Here is a 22,932-nt window from a genome sequence, read left to right as displayed (position 1 = left end):
ACCATCTGAATTTCTTCTTCGGAGAAGGGTCTGTTCAGCTCCTCTGCCCATTTTTTAATTGGCTTATTTGCTTTTTGTTTGTTGTGGTGTGTGAGCTCTTTATATATTTTGGCAAAAACCTCCCAATTTTTGAGGATAATGATGAACCCAATAAGTAGAATAGATTTCAAATAAAAGGATTTAGAAAACCGGTTTTATATTGGTAGTAGTTCTTGGGACTTTTGACCATTTTTCTTCCTTTCCTGCCCAGAGGTGGGAGATCAAGGAGCGGCAGACACCGGGAAACTTTTCACTTGATACTTAACAATGGTAGCTGATGCTAATCATCCTTGAAGTGGCTAACAGGTGCCCAGACACATTTTTATGAGCTAAAAAGTACAGCATTTAGTCAAGAATAAGAGTGAAGCATAGATCTCCTACATTGCAGTGGTGAGCATTGGGTTCTGTGAAATTGATGAAGTTAGAAGCACACACAGAGCATGTAAAGAAAGTAAAGAGCGCCTCTGCCTCACCCAGAGGCCAGGATGGCCTGAAGAAGCAGGCTGGAAGTCGGAGACGGAGACAGAGACAGAGAGAGACACTCCTCATGGATACCCAGTCAGGCAGTCAGGGTTTGATTCTAGACATGTGGGCCTCCGAGAAGCCGCAGAAGTGCAGCCTCAGCCTAGACCCTCGCAGTTGCCCACGGCCTTCCTCAGTCCCTCGCATCCAAGGAGATGCCTCTGAAGGGGAATCCTGGCCTCCACTCAGGTGACATTCCCCGCTCCCAAGGGAGACGGGGGATCCACTGAGGGAGACACAGGGGAGCCTGTCACTCGAGACTTTGAGATTGGCAGCCGGGTTAGTCCCATTTAAGTGGCTGATGAGTGCCCGATTTTGAGTGCCATAGACGGCTTCCTTGTGTAAGGACAGTGAAAGAAAAAGCAGGCTTGGATGCCGATACTCACCTCCGAAGTTATCCTGGATGAGCCCCCAAAAATGATGTCGGGGTTCTTGTTCACGGAGCCGAAGAATGAGCTTTGCGAACAAGGTAGGAGAGCATGGCAGAGGCTTTTATTTAGAGACAGGACTGTAATATCATCTCATTTATTAGTTTACTTAGGTACTGTTTGTTTCTTCCTAATAGAATTTTCTTTCCATGAGAAGATGGCTCTTTTATATCATTTAACTACTATGTCCCCAGCACTTTGAATGTTGCCTGGCACAGGGTAGAAGTGAAGTAAATACTGAATGGGTCAATGCACACCATTGCTTGCATTTACAGAGAGGTCTGAGCTTCAGTTTCCATGTGCAGTTTGGGGATCCTAATACCTGGCTTATACGGTGTGTGTGGAAATCGCAGATTGTAGTGTGTGCGCAATACTCAGCTTAGTGCCTGGCATGCAGGCAGTGCTCAATGCACAGTCACAGTTATTACCAACCCAGTGGCCTTGGCATAACTTGAATGAGTGAGTCACTGACCATCTCTGAGCTGATGCCCTGGTGGTACTTCCGGGTGAAGCCCATGTTGAATTGCCCGAGAGAGCAGTGGCTTGGTGGCAAAACAAGGCTTGTGGTAAGGAGCATGTGCTCTTGTAACTCTGAATTTGAATCTCTTCAAATTGTATTCTCTGTCTGGTGCATCATAGTATGTCGCTGTTGATTGGAGTCCTGGGCCTCTTGCGGAGCCTCAGATGGGCTCAGACAGTGGTTTGCTTGGTGTTTTGAAGTGACCCTGCCCTAGGCCCTCTTAAATGGGAGTTTGGTGTATGCCGTTCTGTGGTATGATTAATGACCCATGATCATTCAGATGGCCAGAATATATTTCTCAGCTATATTTGGTCTTCATCCACAGTTCTTGAAAATGGTTCAGAGCCATAAAGAAGAAGTGGGTTTCTGGTTATTAATGAAGGTAACTTTTCACCCCACCTAAGGGCTCTGGGAAAGCACCAGAGGTGGGGGGCTGGTTGCCAGGAGGACCAACCATGAGATTAGAGGGTTGGAACTCTCAGGCCCACCCCTGGACCTGCAGGGCGAGGAGAGTCAAGTGGCCAATGACTTAGTCAATCACGGTTATGTAATGAAGCCTTCATAAAAACCAGGAGGACAGCTTTTGGTTCTTTTCCTGAGAGCTTCCACGCTTGGGGAACCAGAACCCTTCTGAGCTGGGCCGCAAGCTCCATGAGGATGAAGCTCCTTTGTTTGCAACCTCACCCTGTGTATTCTTTTTCTGGCTGTTGATCTGTATTCTTTATCACATCCTTCAGTAAACTGGTAAATGTAAGTAAGTGTTTCCATATCGTCTGTGAGCCACTCTAGCAAATTACTCAAACCCAAGGAGGAGGCCGTTGGAACCTGCGATCTGTGGCTATTGGTCAGAAGCATTGGTAGCAGCCTGGGGCTTGGGACCGGTGTCTGAAGTAGGGCATGGCTTGCAGGCTTTGTAGGACTGAGCCTTCAGCCTGTGGAACCTGATACTGTCTCCGGGTAGATAGTGTCAGAATTGAGTTGAAGTCTCAGACACCCACCCTGGCTGGTGTCTGAGAATTGCTTGGTAGTGAGGTGTGTGTATGGGAGCACCTCCCTCTTGCCTGCCTGCCCCTCATGTTGATATTGGGTCCAGAAACCCTAAAACACATGTTATCAGTTGGAAATGCTTTTGGCTGTAAATAACAGCCCAATATACAGTGGTTTGAACAAATGGGATTATTTGTTGTGTGAAAGGTAGGAGATTTCTAGCTTTGGCTCAGCAGCGAAATGACAGCAGGGCTGGTGTCTTTGATTCTCTTGGCCGGGACCTCCAGGCTTGTTGCTTCCTGTAACAAAATGCTGCCTCCGCTCCACCCAGTATGTTTATGATTGAGGCATGAAGGATGGAAGAGGAATGAAGACATTAACATCTGTTCTTTTATCAGGCTGGTATAATTTTCCTGGAACCCTCCCAGTTTCATTAAGTACTTCTGCTTACTTCTCATTAGCCAGAACTCCTTAAGGTCAGTCTCAGCAGAGAGGCTGAGAAGAGGAGTAATTGGGGCTTTCAGCTTGTGTTATGGAAGGTGGTGTGGGCAAACATGCTGGAGATGATGGTGAAGTCAGCCAGGCTGCCTGCCATACTAGGAAGCCTGCATTTTAAGTCAGCCTATTGGTTCTCTTCTGGGGGTAGTTGTGTCTCCTAGAGGACATTTGGCAGTATCTGGAGACATTTCTATTGCCACAACTAGAGGATGTGCACGTGTGCTGATGGCAAATAGTGGTTAGAGGCCAGGGAGGCTGCTCCACTTCCTGCACTTCACAGGGGCCTCTACCTCAGAAAATTATCTGGCTGGAATGTCAGTAGCACCAAGGTTGCAAAACTCTGAGTTAGACCATTCCAGGCACATTCTTCAAGTCTGGGGAAGAGTCCTTGTCACTGGCTTTTTTTCAGAGGGAGGCTGTTGCTTTTTGGGGAGAGCTATATACTATGTGGCAGAAAGTCTTAACAGAAAGCTAATGTCAAACAGAGCTAATCAAGTCTTGTTGCATTTTAGGATCACAGAACAATGACGTGAAAAGACAATTTCTGCTGGAGCGACTGCTGGACGCAGTGAAACAGGTAAGAGGACGAAGTGCACATTTGGCTTTGAGGTCCAGCGATAGTGGCACATAGTTAATTTAGAAGTCACTTCTGTGCTTCTGTATACACACACTTACTCCCACTTTGGATCTGAGAGCAGTGAGGCTAATAGTTTTCCCCAGGAAATGATACGGCAGGGAAGGCAATGAGAAGTAGGGACAGAGGAACTTCTGTGTCCTGACTTTCTAAAGCCCTCTGGAGGACCCTGTCTGCAGTGACGTTCCTTTGAGAAGGGCATTGCAGAGGGCTTCAAAGTTTTATTTCCAAGCAGTTGTGTTTTAGCGCAACTCTTACAGGTGCTGAGGTTGTGGTCGGAGTTAGGGCCCCTTGAGCATGAGAAGAGGGACGAGGAGGAGTGAGGCCGTGGCCAGGATCATATGGCTCCTCCAACGTGGGGTCTGCTCTGATTGGCTGAAGCTTTTTGTGAAGCCTGGCTTTTCGTGGGCATGGAAGCGAGCTTTGACACAAGGCTGGCATCAGTTTTCTTGCCTGAATGTACCAGACATGCGTCGCTTTTTTTTAGAACCTGGAAGCTATTTATTTAAGATTCACAATTATGCCCCACTTGGGGCAGTGTTCCCGAAGCATTTGACCCATAGAACTTTGTATTCTATATAAAATACTCTGTTTTATATATAAACACTCTGTTTACTATATAAAAATTACCCACCCAAAACACATTGATATGAAGATCAGGCTACTGATGGGATACCAATGAGAAGATGGTTCTCTCCTAAGAATTATTTATTCATTTCCACAACTAAAAATCTCAAGAAAACATTTTGTGCACTCGCCATCTGAACTCATGAGAATCATTAATTGTGTAATCCCTCTGGCATGTATAAATAAATAGACCTGTAATGTTATGCTTTTATTCACATTGTATACAAACATGCATTGCTTATTGCACATTCATCGTAACCTAGGCTCTGCTAAGAGCTTTACAGTTCATCCTTCCAGCCACCCTCTGAGATAGTTCCTGCAGTTATTTGCATCTTACAGATGAAGAAGCTGACGCTCAGGAAGGCCCAGTGACTTGCTCAGAGTGTTATAGTTAATAAGTAGCAGAACTGCCATGCAACCTTGGGAATTCTTCGTTGCTCACATTTTGGAAGGGGCAACTCACAACTGTATGCATGTACCCACCAATATAAGGAGAGAAATACTTGAACAGAGGTGTGTGTTAAGTATTGAAGCGAGCCCAGAGAATTTAGCATCTGCCTGAGCCTTGAGGTGTCCTGGTGTGCCAGAAGGACACAGGCTTAGATATAGCTGGGGTTGAATGCCACCTTCAGCTCTTCACCGCTGTGTGTGCTGGGGCAGCCCTGTTAGCCTCTCTGAGCATCTCTCTTCCCTGAAACCGGGTCACTGATCTCCATAGGGCTGTTAAGGGAATTGCATTTGTTAAAGTATGAAAAGGGCCTGGCTGGCACCTGGTTCACAGTAAATATGGAGCTCACATTAGTAGTTTCATGTTTTCTCCAGAGATGGAAAATCTAACAAGAAGATAAATAGGCAAGTTAAACCACTTTAAGTGTAGCAGTTGAACGTAAATAAATAAAAGTAAATAGTCCAGAGCTGCTATTGTTATTACTTTAGTTGAATTGGGATTGTGAAAGTGTTGTATACATGCCTTAAAAAAATCAGCTTTGAGATACAATTTGCATATAAGAAAATAATAATAAGTTCTGGAATCTTGCAAGCCTGCTACTCCCAGTGGAGATTCTATACCTTTATCAGGGAGTAGTGGATAGGGGCGGTGGTTGCACAACATTGTGAATTGAATTGTATAACTAAAAATGGTAAAAATGGTAAATTTTATGTTATCTTTATTTTGTCACAATTTTAAAGAAGAATAGTTTGCTTTTGTTTGTACCCATCCTGGGCAAATTGTGCCCCACTACCAGATGACTTGTTTGAAGTTTGATTGATGCTGTCATAATTTTATAGCCAGTCATAACAACTTCGGGGCCCTGTCAAGAGGGACCCATCATCACAGATCTCAAAGATTTAATGATCGCCTATTAGGAGCAGTGTTCTAGACAGTCAGCTGCTGACAGATAGAGGACGCTTCCTGCAGATGATTCCTAGATAATCTGTAGAAGGCTGTGTGGTTCTGTTTTCCTCTTAGAATTTTCCCACAAGGCTCCCTTCCATGCAAGTGGGAAGTAAAGGCTTCCTTTAAGTGGCAGCTGGAAGACTGGGGTGTTCACTGTCTTACATCCTGGGTTGACACCCAGGGCATGGGGAGCCTTGACTCGGCACCAAGAGTTTCTGGCCCTTTGTCCTCTGTGACCCTGAAGGCCTTGTGACATTTGAGTGTCCCATCCCAGCAGCTGATCTCAGCGGCTTCTTTTTCCGTGCAGTGCCAGATGCGTTTTGGAGGGAGAAAGGAGATTGCCTCGGATTCCGACAGTAGCTAATATGTTGCTTCTAAAACCATTTAGTGTTAAGACCAAAAAGGTGGCCAGAGATGAACAGCTTCTATAACTGCCTCCTTAGCCAAGTGGTGCAGTGAGTAAATCTGGGTGATGTGCAGACCACCCATTAAGTGACTATTGTTGGAAGCATTTCCAGCTTCCCCTAATTCTCTGTCTAGTAATATAGTCTGAGGAAATTACTTGAAATATCTTTCTGCCTAAAGTTATTTTCAGGGTAATTTATAATGATGAATACTCAGAAATGTATATGCCCAACAATTGGGAGATGGTTAGAAAATGGAGTGCATCAGTAGGATGGAAAGTTATATAGCTATTAAATTGATGCCCATGCAGAATTTGTTTGAAGCAGGAAATCTGTAGTAAAAGTCCTAAAAATTGCTCTTGACCTTCATGACCCAGGAAAGGCCAACATAATTGCATAAGCTTATAATTTTGACTGGGAGGAGATGCAGATGTTCTGGCAAAGGTAGGAAACACACAGGCAGTTGCTGGGAATGCTTTGTGAAGTCATTTGAGCTGATGTCATGCTGTGCGGCCCTGGAGAGGCTGGAGGAACATTCCTGGGCGGGGAGGGGAGGGGAGGGGAGGGGAGGAGAGGAGAGGGGGAACATCCTGGAGACTGACTATGTTCCCCACCCTCTTGCTGCACCCACTCCACAGGGCCAGTTCCCTTCTCTGTACTTTGAGGCCCTTGTTCTTTTGTGACACTTAACCAGTCATGAGCAAAGCCTGTAGCACTTCATTTTATTTTATTTTATTTTGGTATCATTAATCTACATGAAGAACATTATGTTTACTAGGCTCCCTGCTTCACCAAGTCCCCCCCGGCAAACCCCATTACAGTCACTGTCCATCAGCGTAGTAAGATGCTGCAGAATCCCTACTCATCTTCTCTGTGTTGTACAGCCCTCCCTGTGCCCGCCCCCGACTACACATGCTAATTGTAATGTCCCCTTCCTTTTTCCCCTCCCCTTATCCCTCACTTCCCAACCATCCTCCCCAGTCCCTTTCCCTTTGGTAACTGTTAGTCCATTCTTGGGTTCTGTGATTCTGCTGCTGTTTTGTTCCTTCAGTTTTTCTTTGTTCTTATACTCCACGTATGAGTGAAATCATTTGGTACTTGAAATCATTTTGACTGGGAGGAGATGCAGATGTTCTGGCAAAGGTAGGAGACACACAGGCAGTTGCTGGGAATGCTTGTGAAGTCATTTGAGCTGATGTCTCTCTCCACCTGTCATATTTCACTGAGCATAATACCCTCTAGCTCCATCCATGTTGTTGCAAATGGTAGGATTTGTCTTCTTATGGCTGAATAATATTCCGTTGTGTATATGTACCGCATCATCTTTATCCATTCATCTACTGATGGACACTTAGGTTGCTTCCATTTCTTGGCTATTGTGAATAGTGCTGCAATAAACATAGGGGTGCATCTGTCTTTTTCAAACTGTGCTGCTGCATTCTTAGGGTAAGTTCCTAGAAGTGGAATTCCTGGGTTGAAAGGTATTTCTATTTTAAGCATTTTGAGGAACCTCCATACTGCTTTCCACAGTGGAGACCTGGGTATTTTATGCCCTATTTGATTAATTGGCTGACCACAGGCCTGACTTTCTTAGCGTTTGTTAGTGATTCATATCCAGCAGCTCCTGTGGCCCAGGGGATTTGTTAGGCCCTTTGTGTTCGTTATTCTGTTTTTGATTCCTGAAATGACTATGAGTAGTGAATGAGAGTTCCCTCATTTTACAGATGAAGAGAAGGCTCAAGAAAAGGCAATAACGTCCTCAATGTTCCAGGGCTAATACGTGGCAGAGCTGGGATTTCTACTCAGGTCTCCATGGTTGTGATGCAGAATCTCTTACTCCTATTCATAATGGCATATTATTTCCAGAAAGATGGTTCCCTGAAAGATCTTCGTCTCCCAATTTGAATTAATGTGTAAATTATGCAGCAAATATCAAGTAAGTTATGATCACTCAGAGCAGAGGTCAGCAAACTATGTCCTGCTACCATTTTTCTAATGAAATTTTATTGGAACACAGCCACAAGCATTCATCTACTTAGTGTCTGTGCTGCTTCCAGGCAGAATTGTGACTGAGATGATCTGGTCCATAAAGTAAAAAATGATTATTTACTTCATTTTATTTACTCTTTGGCTCTTAATGAAAAAGATTGCCATCCCCTGTCTTAGAGAACAAAGGATAGGGGATCCCACTTAATCATAGTGTCCCACCATATTCAGTTGTCTGTTGTCTATGTGCTCCACTAGATGAGAAGCTTTGGGAATGCAGGGCACTGTGTCTGATTTTCTTCCTCTTGATGCCCAGCCCCTAGCATAGTAACTGGAAATAGTTAAGTTCTCCAATAAAAATATGTTCAGTGAATACATTTTGTTTGGAAGGAAGGGCATTATTCAATGTGCACAGGACTGTATTTCTTTTTTATTTATTTATTTTATTTTTTATTAAGGTATTTTGGATACACATTCTTATGAAGGTATCACATGAAAAAACAATGTGGTTACTACATTTACCCATATTATCAAGTCCCCACCCATACCCCAATGCAGTCACTGTCCATCAGTGTAGTAAGATGCCACAGATTCACTATGTGCCTTCTCTGTGCTACACTGTTTTGCCCACGATCCCCCACACCATGTGTACTAAACATAATACCCCTCAATCCCCTTCTCCCTCGCTCCCCACCTGCCCTCCCACACTCCTCCCCTTTGGTAACCACTAGTTCATTCTTGGAGTCGAGTCTTTGGGTCTGCTGCCATTTTGTTCCTTCAGTTTTGCTTCATTGTTATACTCCACAAATAAGGGAAATCATTTGGCACTTGTGTTTCTCCGCTTGGCTTATTTCACGGACCATAATATCCTCCAGCTCCATCCATGTTGTTGCAAATGGTAGGATTTGTTTCTTTCTTATGGCTGAATAGTATTCCATTGTGTATATGTACCACTTCTTCTTTATCCATTCATCTACTGATGGACACTTAGGTTGCTTCCATATCTTGGCTATTGTAAAAAGTGCTGCAGTGAACATAGGGGTACATATGTCTTTTTGAATCTGATAAGTTATATTCTTTGGGTAAATTCCAAGGAGAGGGATTCCCGGGTCAAATGGTATTTCTATTTTGAGTTTTTTGAGGAACCTCCATACTGCTTTCCACAATGGTTGAACTAGCTTACATTCCACCAGCAGTGAAGGAGGGTTCGCCTTTCTCCACATCCTCGCCAGCATTTGTTGTTTTTAGTAGTTTTTTGATGCTGGCCATCCTTACTGGTGTGAGGTGATATCTCATTGTGGTTTTAATTTGCATTTCCCTGAGGATTAGTGATGTGGAGCATCTTTTCATGTGTCTGCTGGCCATCTGAATTTCTCCTTTGGAGAACTGTCTCTTCATATTCTCTGCCCATTTTTCAATTGGGTTATTTGCTTTTTGGGTGTTGAGGTGTGAGTTCTTTATTTATTTTGTATGTTAACCCCTTGTCAGATATGTCATTTACAAATATATTCTCCCATACTGTAGGATGCCTTTTTGTTCTGTTGATGATCACAGGACAGTATTTCCTGATTCCTGAGGTGTCTTATTACCAGCATTACTTGAGCATGCTACAGAGGAAGTGATTCATTCTTGAGGAAAAGTGCAAAGGTTAAATTTTTTTTATTGAAGTATCGCTAATATACAATCTTATGTTGATTTCAAATGCACAACACAGTGGTTCAGCCATTATCCATATTATTAAATCCTTACTTCCTCTAGTGCGGTTACATATCTAAATGTAGAAAGATGTTGCAGAAGCAAAGATTAATTTTAAAATCAATCAAAAATGAATTGAAAGTGGCTGAGAGCTCTGCCTAGGTTTGGCTTGGAATTGGTGCATTTTGTAGCCATTGGAAGCCCTAATAGTCTATATAGGTTGTAGTGTGGAAAAATGAGTCATTTTGCATTTGCTGGAGGGAGAAGGAAGACTAATAAAGCTACTGGCTGTCTTAGTCTCTCTGGGTGGCTATAGCAAAGTACCAGACTAAGAAGCTGGTTTCCACACCAGCTGTTTCATTTTGCATTCCTACCAGCAGTGCAGAAGAGCTCCAATTTCTCCACATCCTTGCCAACATGTGTTAATATTATTATTATTTTGGATAATAACCATTCAAATGGGTGTGAAGTGGTTTTGATCGATTCTTTCTTGCAGTTGCAGATTTCTCTCAAAAAGTAATTCAAGAGCGCCCCACCCAGGTCAGCTGGACTGTGCCCTCACATCAGTGTCCCACCTGTAGTTCTGAGTCTGTCTTTCAGCAAACACACATGTCGCACTCACTACCTGTTTTGTTTCCTTGACTGTCTCTCTCTCTGTGGCCGAGGACTGCATCCATTCTCACGTGTCCTTGTAGCTTCACTGTATTGAAAGATGCCTTGCCACCAAAAGTCTAAATTCAAAATGATGACTCGAGGACCCAGACTTCAGGAGGTGCTGCTGGTTTTCCCAGGAAGCCAAACCCCACCCTCTGCTGTCTGTACAGCTTCACAGTCAGTTGAAAGCAGGTGTTCTTAATGTATATACACCTCCAACTGAAATTAGAGAAACCAACCTCCACGATCCTCCGTGGGGCTATTTGAAAACGGTTGATTGCATTTAACTCAAAGCAGAATTTATATTTGGTTCATTGAGTCACTTTGGGTACAACTTCATTTCTGTAGAAAGTTAATTTTGGAGGAAGCTGCATGTGACAGGAGAACCCTGGGCCCATCCTTTGGTTTGTGAGGGGAAGTCCACTTCCTCACCCATCTCTGTAGGGTTTCAGTTCCGCCTTTGTAGTTCTCTGTTGTATTCATGAACTTGCAAATCAGCTAGTTCTGGTTAGAGAGATCTTGGAAGGTATGTTTGTGGAAAGTGCAAAGAAAATGCTGGGTTCTGTCCGGGCTGGTGATATAAATGTCTAACAGCTGGTAGGCCACTGCTTGCCTTGGGGAGGGAGCCAGCAGCCAGAGTGCCAGCCCCTTGGGCAGGCTGTTAAGCTGTGAGTCACTAGATTCTGGGGACACCTGCAGGGTTCTGGGGAGGGTTCTTGACAGCTGGAGTGGCTGTGGGCTGGAGCCAGAGGCTTTTTAGTAAGGAGCACAGAACTGTCCCTGCATGTTAGGGTCTGGATGCCTCTAACATGGATGAACCTTGAAAACGTTATGCTAAGTGAAAGCAGCCAGATACAAAAGGTCACTACTGTATGATTCCCTTCATGAAGTGCCCAGAATAGATCCTAGAGACAGAAAGTAGACTAGAGGTTACTAGGGGCTTGGGGAGGGGAGAATGGGGGCGTTTTTGTTAGCGACTATGGATGATGGAAAAGCTCTGGAGGTGGATGTGGTGACAGTTGCCCAACATTGGGAATGTACTTCGTGTACATTGTACTGTGTACACTTAAAAATGGTTAAAGTGGTAAATTTTTAAAACTTTAAAATTTTTTAAAATTTTGGTATCATTAATCTACAATTACATGAAGGACATTATGTTTACTAGGCTCCCCCCTTCACCAAGTCCCCCCCACATCCCCTTTCACAGTGACTGTCCATCTGTGTAGTAAGATGCTGTAAAATCACTACTTGTCTTCTCTGTGTTGCGCAGCCCTCCCCGTGCCCCCCCCCCACACTATACATGTTAATCGTAAGGCCCTCTTTCTTTTTTTCCCACCCTTATCCCCCCCTTCCCACCCGTCCTCCCCAGTCCCTTTCCCTTTGGTAACTGTTAGTCCATTCTTGGGTTCTGTGCTTCTGCTGCTGTTTTGTTCTGAAGTGTTAAATTTTATTATGTGTATTTTACCACAATTTAAAATAGAGAAAAAAAAAAGCGTACATACTTTGTACAAGTCTTCGTGGTGTATGGTTCATATTTACACCCGAGTTCTGTGTTCTTGTCCAGGAGGCAGTCTTGTTGCTGGTTGGGGGCTGGCACAGGTCCCAGCTACAGCGCCTATTGGAAACTGCTTTGCTAAGCCGTTCATGCCCTGTAGTCAGGCTCATCCAGATTGGAATGCAGCTGGGCTTTGGGAGTGACCGTGGCCACCCAGGTCTCAGGCTGGAATATGGAAGCATGTGGTTTTCTGTCTGCTCCTGGAATGGCTGGTACCATGTCGGGCTGATTCTGTTCATTTCCGACTTCAAGGCACTCCCCTTTTCTTCTTTGGCTTAGTAGAATCCTGCTTTTGCTTGGGGTTGTGGGATGCTCTTCTCGAGGTACTGGATCATGAGTGGTTAAACTAGTCTTGACATTCTTTCTCTGCTCCCTGTGGTTTTTCAGGATTACTTAGCCTTGTGGAGAAAAGGGGTGATAATGCTGGCTTTATCTTGTCCTCTTTCTTTCTGCTCCGACTGTGAATGTGATGCCAGAGTGGGTGATGGTCCTCTGAGACAGTGAGGTGCAGGTGAGTATTGGGGTTCTACCCATGACAGAGCATTTGAACTAGCTTTCTACTTCCAGACTAAGTAGATGAGAGGAATAAACCTTCTTTGTTTTTTAGGAGTGTAGCTCCTTGTGTTTGGGTTTTCTGTTTCTTGTTGAGCAGAGCTTTTCTTGTTTATTTTTTAGGATGCATCTGCCTCTTCAGTGCATGCAGGCATTGCTCAGTGCCTGGCATGTTATCGGTCCTCTATAAATGCTTGTGAATGATTGAAAAATACACCCTATCTTCCTGCATTAGGGTTCTTCTGGTTGCAAGTGACAGCAAGCCATTTAGACTTCAGCAAAAAGGGGCACATGTTGACTCAAGTAAGAAAACTAGGGGTTGAGTTGGATCGAGGGGCTCAGCATCCTCCACATCTCTCTCAGCCCCCCTTCTGTCTGGGTTGGCATCTTTCCCAGGTAGGCTCACTCTACATGATTATGATTATTGGAGCTCCTATTTCTGAAATAGTGGTCAGAAAACTTCTTCCTTAAGGATCAGATAGGATTTTAGGCTTTGTGGGGTAGCATCTCCATAGTAACTTCCCAGCTCTGCCTTCTTAACAGAAAAGCAGCCAAAGACAGTATGTAAACAGATGGCTGTGACTGTGTTCCAAAAAAACTTTATTAACAAAACAGGTGGTGGGCCAAATGTGGCCCTCTGTTCATTGCTTGCTGACTTCCATTCTTGAAGGAGACAAGGCCTGTGTCCTAGTGGTTCAGGTAGAGGTTGCACGGAAGACCAAGTAGTCCTGGGCTGGGACTAGGATGAGGCCAGTGAGGTACTCGCTTCAGCCTCAAAATTGATGGGAGCACCAAAAACTCAGCTTTCAAGATGAATAATATTTTCATGCAGTATTAAAAAAATCAAAATTAAAACATAAAAGTCATGATGCACAAAATATCAAACAAGGGCCAGGATGAGGGTGGGTTTGCGGGAGGCCAGGCATGGCGCACACCCTGCTGTGGCCAGGTCATTGCCCAGCCTGAGTTGCCTGCCTGCCCATCCCCGTGGGAAGGAGAGATTGATAGTGCTGAAGGCAATTTCCCAAGGAGCATGGTTCCCCTTTGGTTCCCGAAGACGGGTGGGATGCTGCTTGCCTACTGGGGTCCTTGGCACTAAGCACTTTCCATGTAAGCTCTATTTTCCTGTTATTCCCTTTATACCAGACAGCATTTTACAGATGAGGAAAATGAAGGGCAAAATAAGTTACCCAAGGTCACACAATGCCTAAACTGATCTTTGAGCCAGAGTTTTTGTCCTCTTTGGCCTCCAATGTATGAATTCTTGCATTATTGACATCGATTAAAGTTGAGCCTGTTAGGAACCTTACCAAAGGCCCTGTGCTGTCTATCGGTCACCCTCTATTAACAAGTGACTCCCGGTAGCTCGCTTCAAGACTCCCTTCCTGGCTCTTGTTCTTGTTGGCAGATGCCTTTCAGGAGTCCAGAGAAGAAGTCTTGCCCACTTTTGGAATTAGCCTCTTGTTTCAAAGCAGTGAGAGATTGGTATATATTTCCAAATTAAAGTGTGGACACTGCAAGTGTTAAGTGGCAGGTGAGCTGCACTTTAAATTGGCCACATTAATTCTGGCAGTGGAAGTGGAGCCCCCCTGGGATCATCCTTATCATCGTCAGCATCGCTCTGGCAAGCTTTAGAAGGATTCTGTAGCAGTAGGCAACTTGCAAAATTGAAAGGTGAAAACACACCTCTAAGTGTTTCATGTGTGTTCAAGGTCAGAGGGAGGTCACTGCAGTCCTCAGGAAAGGCAGGATGCAGGTGGGAGTCACTTGATTTGGGTTGTGATGGAGTTACAGATGGATTTACACACTGGTTGATGTGTTTCAGAACAAGGTATTGAATAACCCAGGTCCCCCGCCCTGGTTTCTGAGAGAGGCTTCCAGTGGAACCAAGGCAGTAACACTCTTGTACGGTGTGTGCTGATCTTATGGGTTTGGGGAGGGGATTAGTGTGTCATTTGGGGACTGACAGAGATGGCAGTCCTGTGTGAACTGCCCTGTTGGTGGTGTTTCCAGTCCCTCTTGAGATGTTTATTTGAAATGATCCTAGAGGTTGGCTTGACCCGCAGGTGTGTATGCTCATATGCATATACATTTAGATGCTGTTAACAGAAATGGGAAAAGAGGAAATGACACAAATGCTCTCGTATAAGAAAGTAATTATTAAACACATGGTGGTTGGTCGTCATGGGCTGGGCCTTGTGCTCAGTACTTTACCTCCTGTTCTCCATGGACCCCCAAACCCAGGTGTTTCTTTACTTGGGGGCTTATTTTAAGGAGGAGGAATTGAAGCTTAGCATGGTTGAGTGACCTGCCCAGGGTCATTCCTTGCCTGACCTCCCCCACCTGTTATCCTGTCTGCTAGATGGGACGCTTGTTAGGGACGGGTCCTTCTTGTCCCTCCTTGGCAGCCCACACCCTTGCCCAGATCGTGGCTCCTAGGAAGAATGCAGTCTCTGCTGATATAACTGAACTGAAATATCAGCATGAGGTTTTGTTGAGCTGGTGTTTGGTTTGTGGAGATGTGTGTATTTGTATCCTTCTGGAAGGAAGACCAAAGATCTTTTCATATTTTCAGAGGGGTCTATGAGCCTGTTTAGCTCCTGGATTAGAGTCCCCATCTGGCCGCAGAGACTCAGCATATTCTCTCTTGGGGTAGTAAGCAGTTGTGAACATGATAATTTCAAAGGAAGCAGAGCCTTCCTTCCCTTGTGTGTGGGAGGGCAGCGTGAGGTAGCAGTTTGCAGTCAGCTGTCTCCAGCCTCTTCTGCTGGGCCACTTGCTGACTGTGCATCACTGCACGAGTCACTTCACTTGTCTAGGCCTCGGACTTTGCCTTTGAGATGGAGACAGCCTTGGGGGTTGTGAGAACTGGGGTCAGGTGTAAAGTGTTCAGTGCAATGGCTGGTATGTAGTTAATGCTCAATAAATAGTAGTGGCTGTTGCTTTTGGTGTTATTATTATGAAAAATAACATGAAAAATAGCATGAAAAAGTGTTGATGAGCCAATGTTAAGTAAAGAAAATTGATCACAAAATTAGATATGCACAAGAATTATGACTAAGAAATGTGTGTGAATCAACAGGTGGGATGTGAGAAGATAGAATGACTGTTCTGTGGATAAAGACAAACTTACTTAGCTTTCCCTAAAGCCTTCAATCTCTTCCTATTCTCAGATCTATGGCAGTCTCTCCTGGGGAGCTAGGAATGAGAACAATTAGTTATATACAGATGTTCAAAGCAGTATATAGTGAAAACTGGCAATATATCATGTTCCCAGCAGTAGAGAAATAAATTATATTTAACTGGAAAACCATCAAAAATCATGTTTTCAAAGGTCTTTGAATATTACAGGAAAAATGTTTATGATCTAGATAAGAAATAAACCAGGATACAAAACTATATATATATGTATGTGTGTATATATATATATATATATATATATATGTACCTCACACACACACACACTCACTATGATGGCATATGAAATTCTGATGACTGTCTAACAAACCACACGCTTCGAGGCCTAAAGCCACGTGAACTAATTTTCTCACAGTTAGGGAGGGCAGAAGTCCACAGTCAGTCACGCTAGGCTAAAGTTACGACAATGATGGCAGGGCTGCTTCTTTCTGGAAGCCCTAGAGCAGAATCTCTTCTTGCCTCCTCTGACTTCTGGTGGCTTCTGGGATTCCTTGGCTGTGGCCCCATCATCCCCCTCTTGGCCTCCTCGGCCGTGTTGCCTTGTCCTCTTATACCTCAGATCCCCCTCTGCCTCCCTCTTTTAAAGACTGGAGATTACAGTGGGTCCACAGTGACTACCCAGCATAACCTCCCTTTCTCAAGACCCTCAATTTAATCACCTCCACAAACTCCCTTTTGCCATGTAAGTTAACATTCACAGGTTCCAGGGATTAGGATGTGATTATATTTGGGGGCCATGATTCAGCCTATTGCAGATGTCAGTTTTGTATAAAACAGAAAAGTACAGGAGAAAAGACTGGAAGGAATACTTGACAATGTATTTTCATTTTCTAGGGACAGTGGTCATCCCTAGATGGTAGATTGGGGGGTCATTGTTATGTTTGGCATACTCTCTGGTGTCTTCCTTTTCTGTGTTAAGGAAGTAACTCTTAAAATCCTCAAAACTAAAGAAAAAAAAATCCTCAAAACTGCCCAGAGACCATTACCCCAGTGCGTTGTCCGTCTCTGTTGGTGAGCCACAGCCTGTCCACTGTCTCCACAGAGCCGGTGTTCTGGTTCTACGTGAAGGAGGTCCTCAACAAGCACGAATTGCAGCGCTTCTGCTCCCTGCGCCACATCACCTCCGACGTGGGCCGTGGCTGGGCCTGGCTGCGCTGTGCCCTCAACAAACAATCGCTGGAGCGCTACCTGCACATGCTCCTGGCCGACCGCGGCAGGCTCAGGTACCCGATGTGGGGCTGGGAGGGCGTGTAGCCAAGGGGTTAGAGTCGTGCAACCTGCAGTCAGCCTGCCTAGGTTTGCATCCTAGTCCCTCCCTGTGGGGCAAGTGGGTTCCCCTTCAAGAGCCCCAGTCGTTCAGCTGTGCTATGAGGCATTTGCTGGGAGGGTAACTGGAACTGCCTGTAAAGGGTTCAGCATGGCTCCTGTGTGTAGCGAGCACGCTTGACGCTGTTACTGGTAAAGCCACAGGTGTGCAGAAGTTGGCTGTCTTAGGACACAGTGAGCTTTTAGTTTGGGCTTCTTTCAGATTCAGAGCTTCTTTCTCTTTAGATGTGGGGTATTTAGGACTCGGTTTCATATTTGGTCTTTCCATGTGTGCTGGGTTCTTTACAACTTCTGGATTTTTGAAGTTACTCCATCCCAAACTGACTGAAAAAAATATAGAAGTTTTATGTTGGGGAGAGAAGTCATTTGTCATTTCAGAAGAATGAATTCTATTATGTTTTCTTTTTTTCTTGCTCATAAACAAAAAGTTCACTCTGTCACTTAGTATAGGGCAGGCCACGCTGCCATAACAAACATCACGAAACTCCCAGTGGCTGAGATAGCCACATGCATTTCCTCTCCCTGCTGCAAGTCTGTCATGGCTGTGTAGGGGTTTCTCATCTCAGGGACCCAGGCTGACTGGAGGCTCAGTTTCTGTAAATGCTTTCACAATTGCCAAGGCAGGAATAGGGAATGTGGTTGAACAAAGCGCTGACTTTTTAAGCTTTTGCCTGCAGGGTTACTTCACTTTCACTCACATTTCATTGGCAGCAAGTCACATGGCCAAAGGCACGCTCAGCTTTGGGGAGTATGGCTGTCCCCAGCAATGTGGCTGAAGCACTGAATATGCATCAACCATAGTGCGGCCGGCCACATTCCCTTCAGAAATGCCTGACTATTCTTTTTTCCTGTATTCATGATGTTTATGATGTCTCTGTCTTTGTCTCTGTCTCTGTTATTTTCCTTCTGAGAATGGTGGACAAGACATGTCATTTTGTGTCACCAGAGGGACAGTACTCGACCCTGTCCTGGTCCCTTGAGTAACTTCTGCATCAGCAGTGCCCAGATCCTCAACTTTGAAATTTCATATAATTAAGTAATATGGTGCTTCATTAGTGCCATGGTGCATTCCTGTGATGTCATATGTTGCTGTGTGTTTCCTGCTCAAGTCTCCTCTTGTGTTTCTTCTGCTGCTTGTGGTCATCCAGGAATGATACCAGTCACTCATTAGGCGTTCTGGAAGGGCACACTAAGGCTCTTACAAATACCCTCGAAGTTCTCCTGCAGATGTTGCCTGTGGCTCCTCGTCCAGTTGCGTACCCAGATTGTGGGTCTGAAATGGGACGGATGGGGGCCAGGATGACTGGCACTGGCTGTACTTGTGTGCTGCTTGGGGTCTGAGGCGGGAGGCTGTGAACGTCTGTGTGTAAGCATTAACCAGCTTTAGTTATGGAGAACATACTCACGTTTCTTAACAATAAATTTTCTTGAAGCTCTTCCCAGCAGATCATTTGCAAGTAGTTCAAAGTTGTACACTCACTCTCAAGGCAGCCTTTAACTATGAACAATTGAAGTGAATCCAGCTGTTAAGGATCACACTTGATCTTACCTGAATCACTAGCCACTTACCCAACTCAGTGTGGGAAAACCAGATTAATTGACATGCATGAAAACTGGCTCAGATTTTTAAAGAATTACAATTTTGGAAATCAGAGGTATGGTTGCAAAGTGTAGTTTGGGCTTCCACTGATATTCTGCTGGGTGACTATTGAAAGTGACGCATCTCTGTTCTCTTTTTGTTAGTTGTATTCAGTCACCAGAGCAGCTAACGTGTCCAGTTGCTGCTGAGTTGCAGGTCACTCATCCCTGACGGTGCTTTAGTGAAACTGAGCTTTCACTCCATTAACTTAGAGTTCTCGGGCCTGGCAGGGAAGGAAGTCAGGGGTTGAGGGTATTTGCTTGATATTACTTAGCAGGGGGTTGGAAAGAGAGCTGGGGAATTGCATTGGGAGACGTGCTTTGAGCCCCGGCTGTACCATTTATTGCCAGATGACCTTGGACAGACCCTGTAGGCCTCTCTGAGCACCCCCACCCACCTCACACATACACACTGCCATTTGGGTTTGTGGGGTTCTTTTTAGCTTCACAGGCCTTGTGAGGGATGACTTGGACTTTTGGGTCTGCAGCCCAAGCAGATGTTACATACTGGTGCCCTGGCTGATGGAGCCATGGAACTCTAATTTCGTTCTGAAATTGTCTCTCCTTGTGTTAGCCCAGTGAGGGGTCTTTCCATCTCATGGAGACACTGCTTGAGTGCAAGTCACCCCTCTGTTTGTCCCCTTCTCCTTTGCTGCTTCAGAACTATCATGTTTACATCTCATGCCTATTTCAGCACTCTGAAGCTTGGGGGACCCTAGAGATCTCAGGGGACCAGTGAGGAAGTCGTAGGATATGTGTTCAACCCTTTGTTTATAAAGGAAGCTTCAGTCCAGCAGCCACCTCATATATCCACTCTGGGATGACCAGGCATGCATTTTCCAGGGAGCCATCTAATGGGATTGTCTGGCTAATGGATGCAGAGAACCACTATTCAGAGCTTTTTCCCTTTCTCTTTCAATTTGCAGCACTTTTTAGGAAGACTGGTCTTTTGTGATGGTTGAAGAAAGATCTAGCATGCTTCCTACCATGGCAGCTGGTAAGCCTGGCCAAGGCCAGGGGTGATGGGCCCTGTGAGGCTTGGTGAGCAGAGGCTGCCTGGGAGTGAATTTATAACTCCAAGGGATGCTGTGGTTTTCCCCATCCCTGACCAACTTCATGAGTCACTTGCCACTGTCCTTCCTTTAGCGTACTGAGCATTGAGTCCATTTCTCTAGAATTGATAGTCCGGCAGGGAGAGCATGGGATCGAGGGGGTTTGGGCTGTGGCTTTGCAAGTGTAATATAAAGATCTGGGGAATTGGAGGTGGGAGACCTGCCTTTGAAGCCTGGCTCTACCCCTTACTGGCTGGTGCAGACCCATCACCTTTGTTACCTTTACTTTCCTCCTGTGCACGGGGAAGGTGGGGATCCGGTAGCATAAAAGTCCCTGTAATGGGGCCGTGTGATATGGAGTCATGTACGTAATTTGCCAATGTGGAGACCCTGGACTGATGTCAGCTGGTGAGTTGTTAAATTGCTTCTCAAAGGATGAACCCGACACAAGTGGGTAACCTGCTTCTTTTTTCCAAATCCTTTGTTGCCTCCTCTTTTTTTGTTCTCCTGAAAGTTTTTGCCAAGTCCCAAACATTGAAAGTTATGTTAGTTTTGTCCATTGAAGAGGAAACGTCAGGGGGTGACCATGATTCCTTCTGTGGGCTATGGGATACCAGTTCAAGTTTTTATGTAAAGTAATAATAATGATAGTAATAATGATATTGGCACACAGTTTTTGATTGCCTCTGAGCCAAGTGTTTTTTGTGGGTGATGATCCTTAATAGTTACCCTGTGAAAGAGATATCGTTGTCTCCATTTCACAGGTAAGGAAACGAAAGCTCAGGGAGGTTATAAATGGCTTGACCAAGGCCTCATAGCTAGTAAGTGGCAGTGCTGGGATTCACCCCAGGCAGTCTGACTCCCAAACTTACGACTTATCCTCCCCTTGGTTGACTTATTTGCATTTGTCTTCCTGACAGAAAGGGAGAGAATTTGGAAAGATTCAACATCTGTGGTGGCTGGTGTCTTCTGACCCCGATTTTGCAGGAGGTCTTTATTAACATTTAAGATCAGCGTGTACTGTACCAACTGCAGCTTGTTTATCGTGTTGGGGTCACAACTGGGTTTTCAACAGCAGACACTCCAGACTTTCCTCTTTTCCTGGCAGGTTTGAACTCTATACTCTTTGCGATTAACATTGACAACAAGGACTTAAATGGTCAGAGTAAGTTTGCTCCTACTGTCTCAGACCTCCTGAAAGAGTCAACGCAGAATGTGACCTCCTTGCTGAAGGAATCCACGCAAGGAGTGAGCAGCCTTTTTAGGGAGATGAGATCACGGCCTCCTCTGAAGTCTCTAGCCTCATCAGACCTGAGCAGGAGACCGACCCTCTGCCTGTTGTGTCCAAGCATGTGACTGCCGGTAAGTGAGAAGGGGTGTGCGAGGCAGAGCAGAGGGGGTTGGGTGAAAAGATGACAGACTGGGGCGAGGTGGGCACGACTCGCATCTGAAAGTGCCAAGGGGAATGAAATCTGATGCACCTGTCTGTCCAGGTCATGTTTGTGTTTATTTGTCTTGCCTTTAATTTGTTTGGAAGGGACCTGAGAGCCTTCCAGAAATGTGGTGATGATAAGGTAGGAGAGCAAACAGCTCAAATGAACAAACTAAAGATCGGGGTGGGGTAGTCACATGAAGCCAGGTGAGGCTGCTCTTCATTTATTCCCATCCATTCTTCTGTTGTTCATTTATTGCATGCTGAGTAAGACAATTACTAGCATTTAGCCTACAGTTTCCTTTGGGATGGGTGGGGGTAGACATTTAATGACAAATTATACAAATAATTTGTTATCCTTCTGGCAAATGGGATGGAAGCCAAGCGTAGGGAGCTATGGGAAATGCATGCTGTTAAGGGATGACATTTCAATGGAGGCTACAGGGAAGGGAGCAGTTGAGCAGCTTTGACTCTAGGCCACCAGGAGGCAAGAGAAAGTTGATTCCACTAAGATTAATTTTGAGAGAAGTTTATAATACCCATGAGCCTTCGGGGACACCCAGAATGTTCTTGCAGCAAAATTGGAAATTTGGGGTTAAGTTCTTAGTCCTAGTATTCTCAAGTCCCTTGAGCAAGGCAGTAATCATGGTCATCTCTCTGGAATTATTGATGGTGAAAATGCAGAATCTCATGGAGTGTTTGGTATATACTGGCTTTATCTGTCTTGCCTTCTTCTCCAGCAGAGACCCCATGAGAATGACCTAAGACTGAGGACTGTTGTGGACTTTGCATGGCAGAGACCCTGAAACTTGTATACCCAAAGATGTGTTCTTTCCGTCCATTCTGGGGACTCTGCTTTGTTTGGGAACATTGCCTCAGGGTGTGATACTTGGGGAGCATCACCCCATCACACCTTGGTTTAGATGGAATGGAGTCTTTTGAATCAGCTCACAGTATCTCACACCCATATTTGATGATTAACATGGGTGAATAAACTGGCTCATCTAAGTTCTGGTTACCACAGCAATCTTGATTTCAGTTTTAGTTAGCCTTTGCTGTGTAACAAAGAGCTCCAGAAGGTAGTGGCTTAAAACAACTGCAATTCAATATTTTTTAATGAGTTGGCAGGATGGTTCTTCTGTTGGTTTCACTTGGCTCCCTTCTGGGGCTGCATTGAGCTGGTGGCCAAGCTGGAAGGTCTGTGATGGCCCCACTCAAGTGTCTGGAATTAGTGTTCACTGTTGGCTGGGGTGGCTGTATATGGCCTCTCATCCTCAATAAACTAGGCTAGCTTCCTTCCATGGTAGTTGCAGGGTAGCATTCCAAGAGGGCACAACACGTCTCGATGCCTAGGCTGTAGAACTGTCACGCTGCATTATGTCTGCCACGTTCTGTTGGTAAAAGCAGAACACTAAGCCAGCTCACATTCAAGGGGGTAGAGAAATAGACAGCATCTGTGAGGGAGGAGCAGGAAGGTCCCATTGTCAGGGGCATTGGGTAGAAATAGGAGGAATTGTAGCCATTGAACAATTGATTTCCACCCTCAAACTGGTTTTCTTGGTCTCATCTGCCAGCCATGAGAGTATTTTCCAAAGTGAACAATGAAAATCATTTCTGTAATGGTAGCATCCTTTGAATCAAAGTTTTAGAAGTATTGCTTAGAAGGAACAATTTTAATGTATTTTATTTAAATCGTATTTGTGTAAATCAGAACATCCATTTTGTTCCACCTCAAAGATTACAAAAAAATATGAATTTACCTTAAATTAATTTTTTCAGTAGAATAACA

The 22,932-nt window shown here is 44.9% G+C and overlaps 1 pseudogene; it reads left to right on the top strand.

Annotated features, from left to right (window-relative positions):
* LOC130679194 (sorting nexin-29-like) overlaps positions 1–22,932 on the top strand; it is a 56,648-nt pseudogene that overhangs the window by 19,920 nt on the left and 13,796 nt on the right.

Source organism: Manis pentadactyla, chromosome 10, assembly GCF_030020395.1.
Source record: "Manis pentadactyla isolate mManPen7 chromosome 10, mManPen7.hap1, whole genome shotgun sequence".
Classification (NCBI taxonomy): Eukaryota; Metazoa; Chordata; class Mammalia; order Pholidota; family Manidae; genus Manis; species Manis pentadactyla.
The sequence above is the reverse complement of the archived record's forward strand: the minus strand, read 5'-3'. Positions and strand labels throughout refer to the sequence as shown.